We start from the raw sequence: 10,639 nt of genomic DNA on the forward strand, positions 1-10,639 counted from the left end.
CTCCGATAATATTACCTCTTACATTTTCTTCCTTTTTTTCCCCTCTTGGGTTCTTTTTCCTTTTTTTTTTTTTTAACAAAAGAATTTAATAGATTTTTTTTTTATCACTTTCTTTGGGCATTTTATAATTTAGTCTTCATTTCTAAAATAATTTTTTTGTCCTTTAATTTCATTTACGTATTCAATCTAGTCTTATTTTGTTTAAAAATTTTTATTCTGATTTTTTAATTTTTGATTTAAACTTATTTTCCTATTTCCCAATGCCTTCTTAAGGGTATTTAATTCAGATTTAAGTATGGTATTATAGTTTCATGTACTTCATGATTATTTTGAGGAAGGCAATTTTTCAGAAACTAAAATGCTTCAATTGTTTTTTTGTTTTCTTCTTTTAGTAACTATGAGTGGACATTGTATGTCATTTTCTGGTCAATTTAAAATGTCTTCTGTTTTCCTGTACTAGCTATAATAGGCGACATACACAGAAGAGAAGTGTTTGGTTGGCTTATCAAGTGCCCTGTTTCCTGAGTACACATCTGGTCTGTATATAGCAGTGCAATTTCTTTACTTGACATGGTTTGTTTGCAGAGTAAAGATTTGGTGTGTTTTCTGATATTGTGATTCTGGTTTTGTTTCTTCAGATTTATCCCTTTCCCTGTCAAGCTAGTGCTAAGGGTTGACTTCTCTTCCTAACTCAACACCTCTTTCCCCCAGGGGCAGTGCCTTCTAGAGCAGTGTCTTGTCTAGTTCTACATACTTTTATTCATGTCTTTTCAATTCCCCCATAGCTGGTTCTCTGGTCTACCAAGTGTCAGACATGTTCTCAATAGCTAGGCCATTAGGGTGGAACTTTCTTTTTCTGGATGGCTGATCTGTGTTCTAGCACCTCTGTGGCCACCTCTTCTCTTGTTTCCTCTGCAATAGAATCCTGACTCTCTGATGAATTTAAGAAATTGGCTTTGGCTCTACTCCCTTCTGATATTTACTTGTAAATTTTCATATAATTTGACTTTGTGCCATTTTCTGTCTCCTGGTTTTTCTAGTATGAAGATTAAGGTTGGTTTTATTTCTTCCTCTTGTTTATATATTTGATTTCTTTTTTTGGAAGATGTGTGGAAAATCCACTTAGTTGCAATTATATTATAAAGGTGCTTATGAAGTGATGTTTTTAATATATTTAAAACTCAGTAATTGGGGCACTTGGGTGTCTCAGTTGGTTAAATGTCTGCCTTTAGCTCAGGGCATGATACCCAGGTCCTGAGACAGAGCCCTTCAACCATCTCCCCACTCAGTGGGGAGTCTGCTTCTCCCTTTCTTGCTCCCCCTGCTTGTGTTTCCTCTCTCACTCTCTCTCTCTCTCTGTCAAATAAATAAATAAAATTAAAAGAAAATGAAACAATAATTTTCTCTTACATAAAACAGTGTTAAAACTATAAATCTGAGGAAAAAGATGAAGAGTACAAATAGGATATTTGCATTTCATTCACTTCTTCACTCCTTTGCATTTCTTGGAGAAAATATTTTTCATTGGGTGTGCTAAGTTTTTGTGAAGTGTGAACATTACTGCTGTACTAAGGTCATGACTTTTTTTTTTTCCCTGAGAAATGAAAAACTCCCCATGTCTTCTTTATTAAGCCTCAAATCCCTTTGATATATTGGAGTTAAAGAAATTGTAAAACAGGTGACAAATGGGGCACAGGTCAATGTTATTAGAAAGGTATTTTTCTAAAACTAATGAAGGGAGGAGGAATAAATGTCATGACTTATTCAGAAGTATTATGGAGGGAATTCCGTAATTAACTGATAAGAGGGAACATGAATATTTGTCTTGAATTTTGAAAACCTTACCCACTATTTCATTCACTGTTACTTTACTTGCGAGTATATGCACTGAGTATAAATGCAATAATCTTTACCATAAGAAGCTGGAACATGTCTGTCTATTAATTAAAGTTTTAGGGGCACCTGGGTGACTCAGTGGATTAAGCATCTGCCTTTGGCTCGGTCATGATCCCAGGATCCTGGGATAGAGCCCAGCAATGGTATCCTTGCTCAGTGGGGAGCCTGCTTCTCTCTCTCCTACTCTCCCTGCTTGTGCATCCTCTCTCTTTCTCTCTCTCTGTCAAATAAATAAATAAATAAAACCTTTAAAAAAAGTTTTAAAAATATAGAAATCATATTAAGATAAAGCTGATGTTATACTTGTACCTTAAGAGCACATCAATCATATATATATTCAATTTAAGTTCCACATCCTCATTAAACTACTACAAATCCTTAAAAAAAATTTTCTTTTGTTTAAATATTAAGCCACAAATAAGAAGAGAAAGAACAACAGAATTTTGGAAGCTAGGAAGCAGATGAAGAAAGAGGAATTAACAAAACTGAGAAGACAAATCCTAAGCAAGCAGGGGAAAGCTTAAAGTCAATACAACAATTTTTTTTTCTGAAAAATTTTCAGAAAGCTCAGAAAATGCCAGTCCCAAATATTTCCAGAAATTGGAGAAGGAGAGACACTAATGTAAGGAAGATTCAGGTGAAGACTATTTGAATAAGTGGTAGAGCTCTAAATCACATCTGAGTGAAGCCCTGTGATAATTGTCTTTCTCTGATGGACTTATTTCACTTAGCATAATACCTTCCATTTTCATCCATGCCAATGTAAATAGTAAGTATTCATCCTTTCTGATGGCTGAGTAATAATATTCCATTGTATATATAAACTTCATCTTCTTTATCCATTCATCTGTTGAAGGACATTTTGGAACCTTCCACAGTTTGGTTACTATAGACATTGCATGATTTAACACAAAAGAATTTGTTGAAGAGATGGGGAAGGATTAGTGGAAAGGATAGTAATGCTTGTGAAATTTATAGCCATCCCCAAAAAATCATTTTCAAGTTCTCTTTATTACTTTGACTTATTATTATTGCTACTATTAGTATTACTTTATTTCTTCTTTTTTTAAAGGCTTATTTATTTATTTATTTATTGAGGTGGGAGGGCCAGAGGGCGAGAGAGTCTTAAGCAGACTCTCAACTGAGTGCAGAGGCTGATGAAGGGGCTTGATCTCAAGATTCTGAGATCATGACCCTGAGATCATGACTTGAGCTGGAACTAAGAGTTGGAGGTTTACCTGACTATGCCGCCCAGGTCCTCCAGTATTACTTTCTTTCCAAGAGAATTCTAATCATTTTTTTGTTTATTACCTTTGCAATTAGCCTCATCATATCGCTGTCAATAGCAAAAGAAGACAGCAATATATTGATATGTTTTGGCATGAAACTGACAGAATAATTAATAGACCAAGACATTCAAAGATTAATGGTGTGATTATAAATATGTTTATTCATGTAACATTTATTGAGTGTCTACTATGGGCTGGGTGCTGTTCTAGACACTAGAGAGGAAAGAAAACAAATATCTTATTGTCAGGAAGTTTATATATACAATTGAAGAGAAGAAAAACAATAACTATAAGTCAAACATGAAGAGCAAATACAGGAGGAAGATATAGGAGAATCATGGAAGATGGTGAGTTATCACCTTATACCCAAAGTAATGTGAATACACATGCCCCAAGGAAGAATCATTGATCATCAAGATAGCCATGTATTCAATAAATATAGAGAACATCTCAGAATAACAATTGACAGTTAGGTGATTTCTTTATACATAATATCCAAAAATAAGATAAACTTTTAATGTGAGTCAGTTAGTTCCTCCAGGGCCTGCATCATTCAAAGATAGACTGAAGCAGATGGTTTATTCTGTCTTAGGTGAAGCATCTATATTAGGTTGCTAAGCTGTCATAACAAAATACCACAGGTTGGGTGACTTAAACAAAAAAAAGGTATTGTCTCACAACTCTGGAGGCTAAAAGTCTGAAATTAAGGTTGGCAGGGTTGGCTCCTTCTGAGGGCTGTTAGGGAAAAGATCTCCAAGCCTCACTCCTGGCTTATAGATGGCCTTTCTCATGTTCACATGGCATTCCCCCAATATGTGAGTCTCTGTGTCCAAAATCTCCTTTTTTTTATTGCAATACCAGTCATATCAGCACAGGGATCACCCTAATTATTTCATTTTGATTTGATTCCTTCTATAAAGTCTCTGTCTCTAATTAAGGTCACATTTGAAGGTACTGGGATTGAGGACTTCAGCAAATCTTTTGTGAGGAGAACATAATCTAACTTGTAACAACATCTGAGACCTCGCAGGTGATTAGTCCTGAAATTCCTGTCATTGTTCCAGGCCTGAGGAATCTTCGATTTTCTCTAACACCATCCTCTAATAGCTGCTCCTTGTCGGTGCATTCCACATTACCCTCTGCGATATGGCACCTTTAGGAGAACCAGCCCAAACTGGATTCCACTTTTGGCACTCAGTAACCCCTCTTTTAGGGACCTGGTTCCCATTTCGTATATCAGTAAAATGGACAGACCTCTAGTGAAAGAATTCAGATCTCAGTATTGCTACTGATTTCCAGATGCCAGTTATTTCTGGTCACCAGGATTTCTACAGCCATACCCCTCCCAGCAGTCTGGATTGTCTGAGATACTGATGCTCTAAGCCACCCAACCGTCTTTTGAAATGAACATGGCACTTAACATTCCATTCTCAACTGGACTTGATTTCTTTCTTTCTTTCTTTCTTTCTTTCTTTCTTTCTTTCTTTCTTTCTTTCTTTCTTTCTTTCAAAGATTTTATTTATTATTTGACAGAGAGAGACACAGCGAAATAGGGAACACAAGCAGGGGGAGTGGGAGAGGGAGAAGCAGGCTTCCCTCCAAAGTGAGAGCCCAATGCAGGGCTCGATCCCAGGACTCTGGAACCATGACCTGAGCCAAAGGCAGATGCTCAATGACTGAGCCACCCAAGAGCCCCTGGACTTGATTTCAAACTCACTCCCAAATATCTCAGGAAGCTGAGATCCATCAGTATCTTAGGCCAGAATCCACGTCTGTGTAATAGCATGCATAATGCTGAGTCAGTGCAAAACGCTACACAGAGATTCTAGACAATATTTATCTGTAATCACTTTTTAAAATCCAATTCAGAAAGAAATACTGATTTATAGATATATAAAGTATAGGAATATCCATGCATATTTTCTGTTAGGATATAATAATAATTATACTAAATATGGAAAAAATAAAATTGAAGGAAGAAAACTTACCTAACACTATCTAATTCATCTCATAATTCAAGTAGGTTTCTTTCAGGTATATGGAAATACCCAAGGCTTTCCGATTTTCTTTCCATCTGTACTGCAGCAAGCCTAATACATGGAGAGGTTATGTATTTATTTTGTATTGAAGGGATCTTATACTTAACTTCTTTCATCTTCAGAGGATTTATTACCATGCTCTCTCATTTCATCTTATACCACTGTTATAGGTTGCATTGTGTTTCTTCAAAATTCATTTTGAAGCCTTAAGTTCCAGGACCTTAGACTGTGAATGTATTTGGGGATAGAACCTCTAAACAGATAACTGAGGTCAAATGAGGTCATGAGGATGAGGCCTCAATCCAATATGCCTGGTGTCCTTGTAAGAAGAGGAAGATGCACCAGCGATTTGTATGCACAGAGGAAAGGCCACATGAAGACACAGCAAGGTGGCCATCTGCAAGCCAAGGAGAGAGGCTTTGGGAGAAGCCAAACCTGCTGACAGCCTGATCTTACATTTTAAGCCTAGAGAACTGTAAGAAAATATATTTCTGTTGTTTAAGCTGCCCAGTCTGTGGTATTTTATCACAGTATCCCTAGCAAAACAAAACACCACCCAAAGGCTATTTATAAAGAAAATCACCTTTCTAAATAGATATCCTTTGGGTTTTGATTTTTCCCAACTTTAAAATTATATTCTGGTTACAAAAAATTAAAGACTGTTCTGGCCATATGCTCTCTTCTCATATCCCTTTATTCAGACAGTTAAAATACGTTTGTGGGTGATTGAAGGCATGAACAGAATTTTTTTACAGAGCTCAATGATCATTAATTCAGTTCTTTAGATATGATTGTTCTTTTTTCTTTTATTTTATTCAGTCTCCTTTCACTCAGTCTCTGCAAGCTCTCCAACCTTCTGTGGTATTAAATAGACATCTAAATTTCTATGGTTTAAGGTTTTTCATCTTGTGATGAAGTCATTGCCAATGTGGGATGAAGGTGATCAGAGACAGGACAGATAAAGAAGCTGTGATGTATCCCCTCTAGCATGCTGGCTTGGAAGGCTCAGTCCTCCACTGTCACTCAGGGAAAATCCTTAGTTTTCTGCTTCTCAAACTTTAATATGCTTATGAATCATCTGGAGATCTCAGTTAAAATGCAGGTTCTACTTCACTAGGTCTGGAATAGGTCTGAGATTCTGCATTTCTTTCTTTTTTTTTTTAAGATTTTATTTAGGGGGAGCCTGGGTGGCTCAGTGAGTTAAGCCTCTGCCTTTGGCTCAGGTCCTGATCTCAGGGTCCTAGGATCGAGCCCTGCATTGGGCTCTCTGCTTAGCAGGGAGCCTGCTTTCCCCTCTCTCTCTGCCTGCCTCTCTGCCTACTTGTGATCTCTCTGTCAAATAAATAAATAAATAAAATCTTTTTAAAAAAAGATTAAAAAAAAAAAGATTTTATTTATTTATTTATTTGACAGAGAGAGGGCTCACAAGCAGGAGGAGTGGGAGAGGAAGAAGAATGCAGAGCAGGGAAACTGACGCAGAGGCTGGATCCCAGAATCTTCGGATCATGACCTGAGCCGAAGGCAGCTGCTCAACAACTGAGCCACCCAGGCACCCAGATTCTGCATTTCTAATAAGTTTCCTGATTATGCCAATGCTGCTGGGTTTGTAGACCACACTTTCAGTAGCAAGAGATTAGGTGTTTCCTAGAGGCACAGCCTCTACTTCAATTCTCTGAGCTATCAATGAATAATTCCTAGTGGCCCTAAAGAGCAGCCTGACAACCTGGCAGAATTAATGCAGGCTTTCTAAGTGAAAAGATTAGAGGTGAAATGCAACAGATCTCTGACATTAAGTGGTGGCACCATCTTTCTCCTATCCAAAAAAAAAAAACCTGAGAGTAGTCGATTGGGACTATAAGAACATTCTCTCTCTACATCCTAACTATGGATTTAAAATTAGTGTTTGGGATGTAATGGTTGTCTAAAGCTCAACAGTAAAAGAAACTTATGGTGAGGACAGATTTCTTAATTTTTTCATAAAATGCTGAGCTTCAAAGTCTAGCACAGAAGCCTAGAATAATCATGGGAGTTGGTGGCTTCTGAGATACAGGAGAAAAATGATCAGGCAAAGGGTGGGGGTACGAACTTAAGTCAGGCTAGGAAGAGAGATGAACTTGGTTTCCAAAAAGTGGAACCTCCATTGTTTACAGCTAAGAAGAGAAAAGGGCTAACTGCTCAGAGCTATAGGAATTATTCAGGATAGCAAGGGTTGCGATGATTTTGTCAAAGTCATATATTTGTGAGCTAAAATAATTTTGAAAATTGCCGTTTTCACCAGAATTTCACTTGTTTCCAAGAAATCCAAAAATGCTTCTCCAACTTTCCATCTAAAAATCAAGGTGTGCTGTAAAACCTCATTTGAATGGGAGCCCAGAGCCATAAAAAAGAATTGGTGGTGTGTCTCTGCATAAAGGGTAAGTACTATGCCCAAATCCACTACTTAAAATGAATAAACAGTTATTTCATGAATATATACACATATATATTGGGGCTATGCATCAATCACTGTGATAGGTCCTGGGGGTATATTTTTATGAGAAAGATAGTTCCAGTCCTAAAAATTCATAAGGCAGTAAGAAGAGTATATCCAGCAAGTTAAGTGCCATAGGTTGTGATTAAATTAACTATATTGAGGAGTCAATTTTTTTTCATTTTGGGAGAAAAAGGAAGGCTTCTTTGAGCATTTAGCTAAAAAACTGATTCTTAAAGGATAAGTAAGAATTAAGCAAGGGAAGTTCTGATAAAGTTATTATTGGTTGAAAGGTATGCTGGTGGAAGTGTCCTAGCCTTGCAAAGATACCGAGTAAGAGGAAATGACCATAGGGAGTTGTGACAGATGAATCTGAAAAGAAAATCTGAACATGCACAGAGAAGCTTAGACTGTATTCTAGTGGCAATGGGAAGCCACCAACGGGAGTGAAACAACAGTAGAATGACATAATTAGACTTTTGGTGACAGCATGGGAAATGCACTAAAGAGTCAAGACTGGAGGAAGAGAGATCACTTAGAACACTGCTATATTTACCCGGTAATGGATGTAAGTAATTTGAGGTAAGGAAATAGAAGTGAAGATGGACAGAAGTGGATGGACACTGGGAAGATAGAGTTGTCAGAACTTGGTGTGGAAAGTTGTAGCTCAGATGGAAAGAAAGGTGATAGGGAAGAAAATGTGGACACAGACAGATTCCTGGCTTGAGATTCAATATCTGTGTAAATAGTGTTCTTTTAAAGACTTAGTTGGAACTATTAAGCCAGAAAATGGAAAAATCAAGGTTTTGAGCTATTCAGCTAAAAAATAGCAAATGACGCAACAGTAAAAGATAACAGCACTGTAATGTTTGAGAAGTTAACATTTACATAAATTACACCTTAGTGGGGTTGCTTTCATTCATTTTTCCAAGTCAGTCTAGCTCTGTTTGGTAGGATAGGAGAACATTTGCACCCCCTGGAACAATTACATGAGATATTATTTGAAAGAAATAAATGAAGACATAGTTGTTTGCAACAATCAGGAATTAGGGAAGAAAATACCATCTGGAATCAAAAACAACGAAATCGTGTCTGTTTCAGTGTGATGTGAACTCTCCTTTCATGAATTTAAGTCTTCAGTTTGGGTAATCAGGCAATGGATATCACTTGGTTCAACATTTTGAATGATGCTGTATAGTCTTTTAAAAGTTCATATGATAATATGTTCTCTGTTATGAATTTCATACTCCACCACTAAACAGACACCTTGGTAGCATCTTTGCCTATCTTAGTGTCCCCATATCCTCACTGCCTAACCTATACTTCTGCACAGTGTTTCTTGGATGTCATTAAAAAAAGTCATCAAATTACACATTTTCACAACCCTGGACTTTTGCTGATACTTCTCCCTTTCTCCAGAATTCTGACTTCTACCGCCTTGCCTACAATCAAGTCTCTCTAAATGTTCCCAATCCTTCCTCTTGTATCACATAGCATAGAATTTAATACATCCTCCTCCAGGATCCTGTCATAGTTCCTGTGACCATTTTGTAGGTTTTATATCATTATTTTACATTTGTTTACAGATCTGTCTCTCCCTCTGGACTGCAGATACTTGAGGGCAGGAACTACAGCTTACTCATTTTGGGGTATTCTTAGCCCCTAGCAATTAGTACTTTGGGTCTGGCATATAATTTATGTTTACCAAATGTTTATAAAATGAATTGGTGTAAGATTGTTGCCTAATCTTCTTACTGGAAGACCAACATTATAATGTATAATCTGTGAATTTTATTCCCCGAGCAACTAAAAAATAATATAGAAAATGTGCAATGGTATTTTTAAAAAATGAAACAATGCTTGGCTTTTGCAGATAAATGCAGTAGGGTAACTATTTTAGGACATAATTCTCATAGTTAAAGCTACCTGCTAGGGTTAAAACTTTATAGCCCTCTAATGGAGAGACAAGCTGAATCACACACTCTCTTATGCCACCTTTCGATTTAGGGAAGTTGACTTCAACCAGTCAACCATTAATCCTTTGGATGGGACCTTTATAGCACGGATGAAGTTTTCTCCAAAGAAGGGTAAAATAAATAAATAAATAAATAAATAAGGCCTTATCTCCTCTGTGCTGATAATGAATTTTCTTGTTAAGTTCAGAATGGTTGCAGAGTAATTGGCTGTGTTTGCTAATTTAATTTAAGTAAACCACTTATCTGCCTCATCATTAGCATAATAGAGTTTCCCCACAGCTCTGTAGAAATCGAACTAAATGGGGAGAAAAAGGTGTTTTTAGGAGATGGCATCAGAGGCAATGAATTGCAAGAGAGCAGAAAATTACACATGCTGATTAAATTACTTTTTCTTTAAAAAACATCAGTAGGGAAATGTTTCACAATGACACCTGCTTTTAAAAAGGGCATAATAGACAAGAAAATGTAACATCTCCTGGACTTAAAAGAAAAAGGAAGTAAAGGTGCAATGCAGAGCTTCTAAGACTGAAAAAGTAGATGGATGGGAATGGATTGTTTCTCTCAGGGAATCCTTGAGCTGACTGAGAGCCTTGACTATAACCCAAACATAAAGCTGACTACTATACACTGCTGTAAAAGCAAAAGTCCAAGTAAGAAAGCATTAGAGGAGGACATTTTGGACTACTTAATCTTTGGAAAACAATCTCAAAGAGGCCAAATAAGGATGTGTTTTTGTTGCTCCCTCTCAGACTATGTTTCTGGTCATTCACATCAGGAGGCTGTGTCTACTGCCAAAACTTAAATTCTCCACTGTTTTGGGTAGGGTTGTGGGGTTCTATGACCTGTCTCCTTGTTTTGTTTTTGTTTAAAGATTTTATTTACTAATTTAAGAGAGAGAGCATGTATATGTGTGTGTGTGTGTGAGAGAGAGAGAGAACAGGGTGAAGGACATAGTGAGAGAGGAGATAG

The sequence above is a fragment of the Lontra canadensis genome, unplaced genomic scaffold (assembly GCF_010015895.1).
Source record: "Lontra canadensis isolate GAN:19392208 unplaced genomic scaffold, GSC_riverotter_1.0 scaffold23, whole genome shotgun sequence".
Classification (NCBI taxonomy): domain Eukaryota; kingdom Metazoa; phylum Chordata; class Mammalia; order Carnivora; family Mustelidae; genus Lontra; species Lontra canadensis.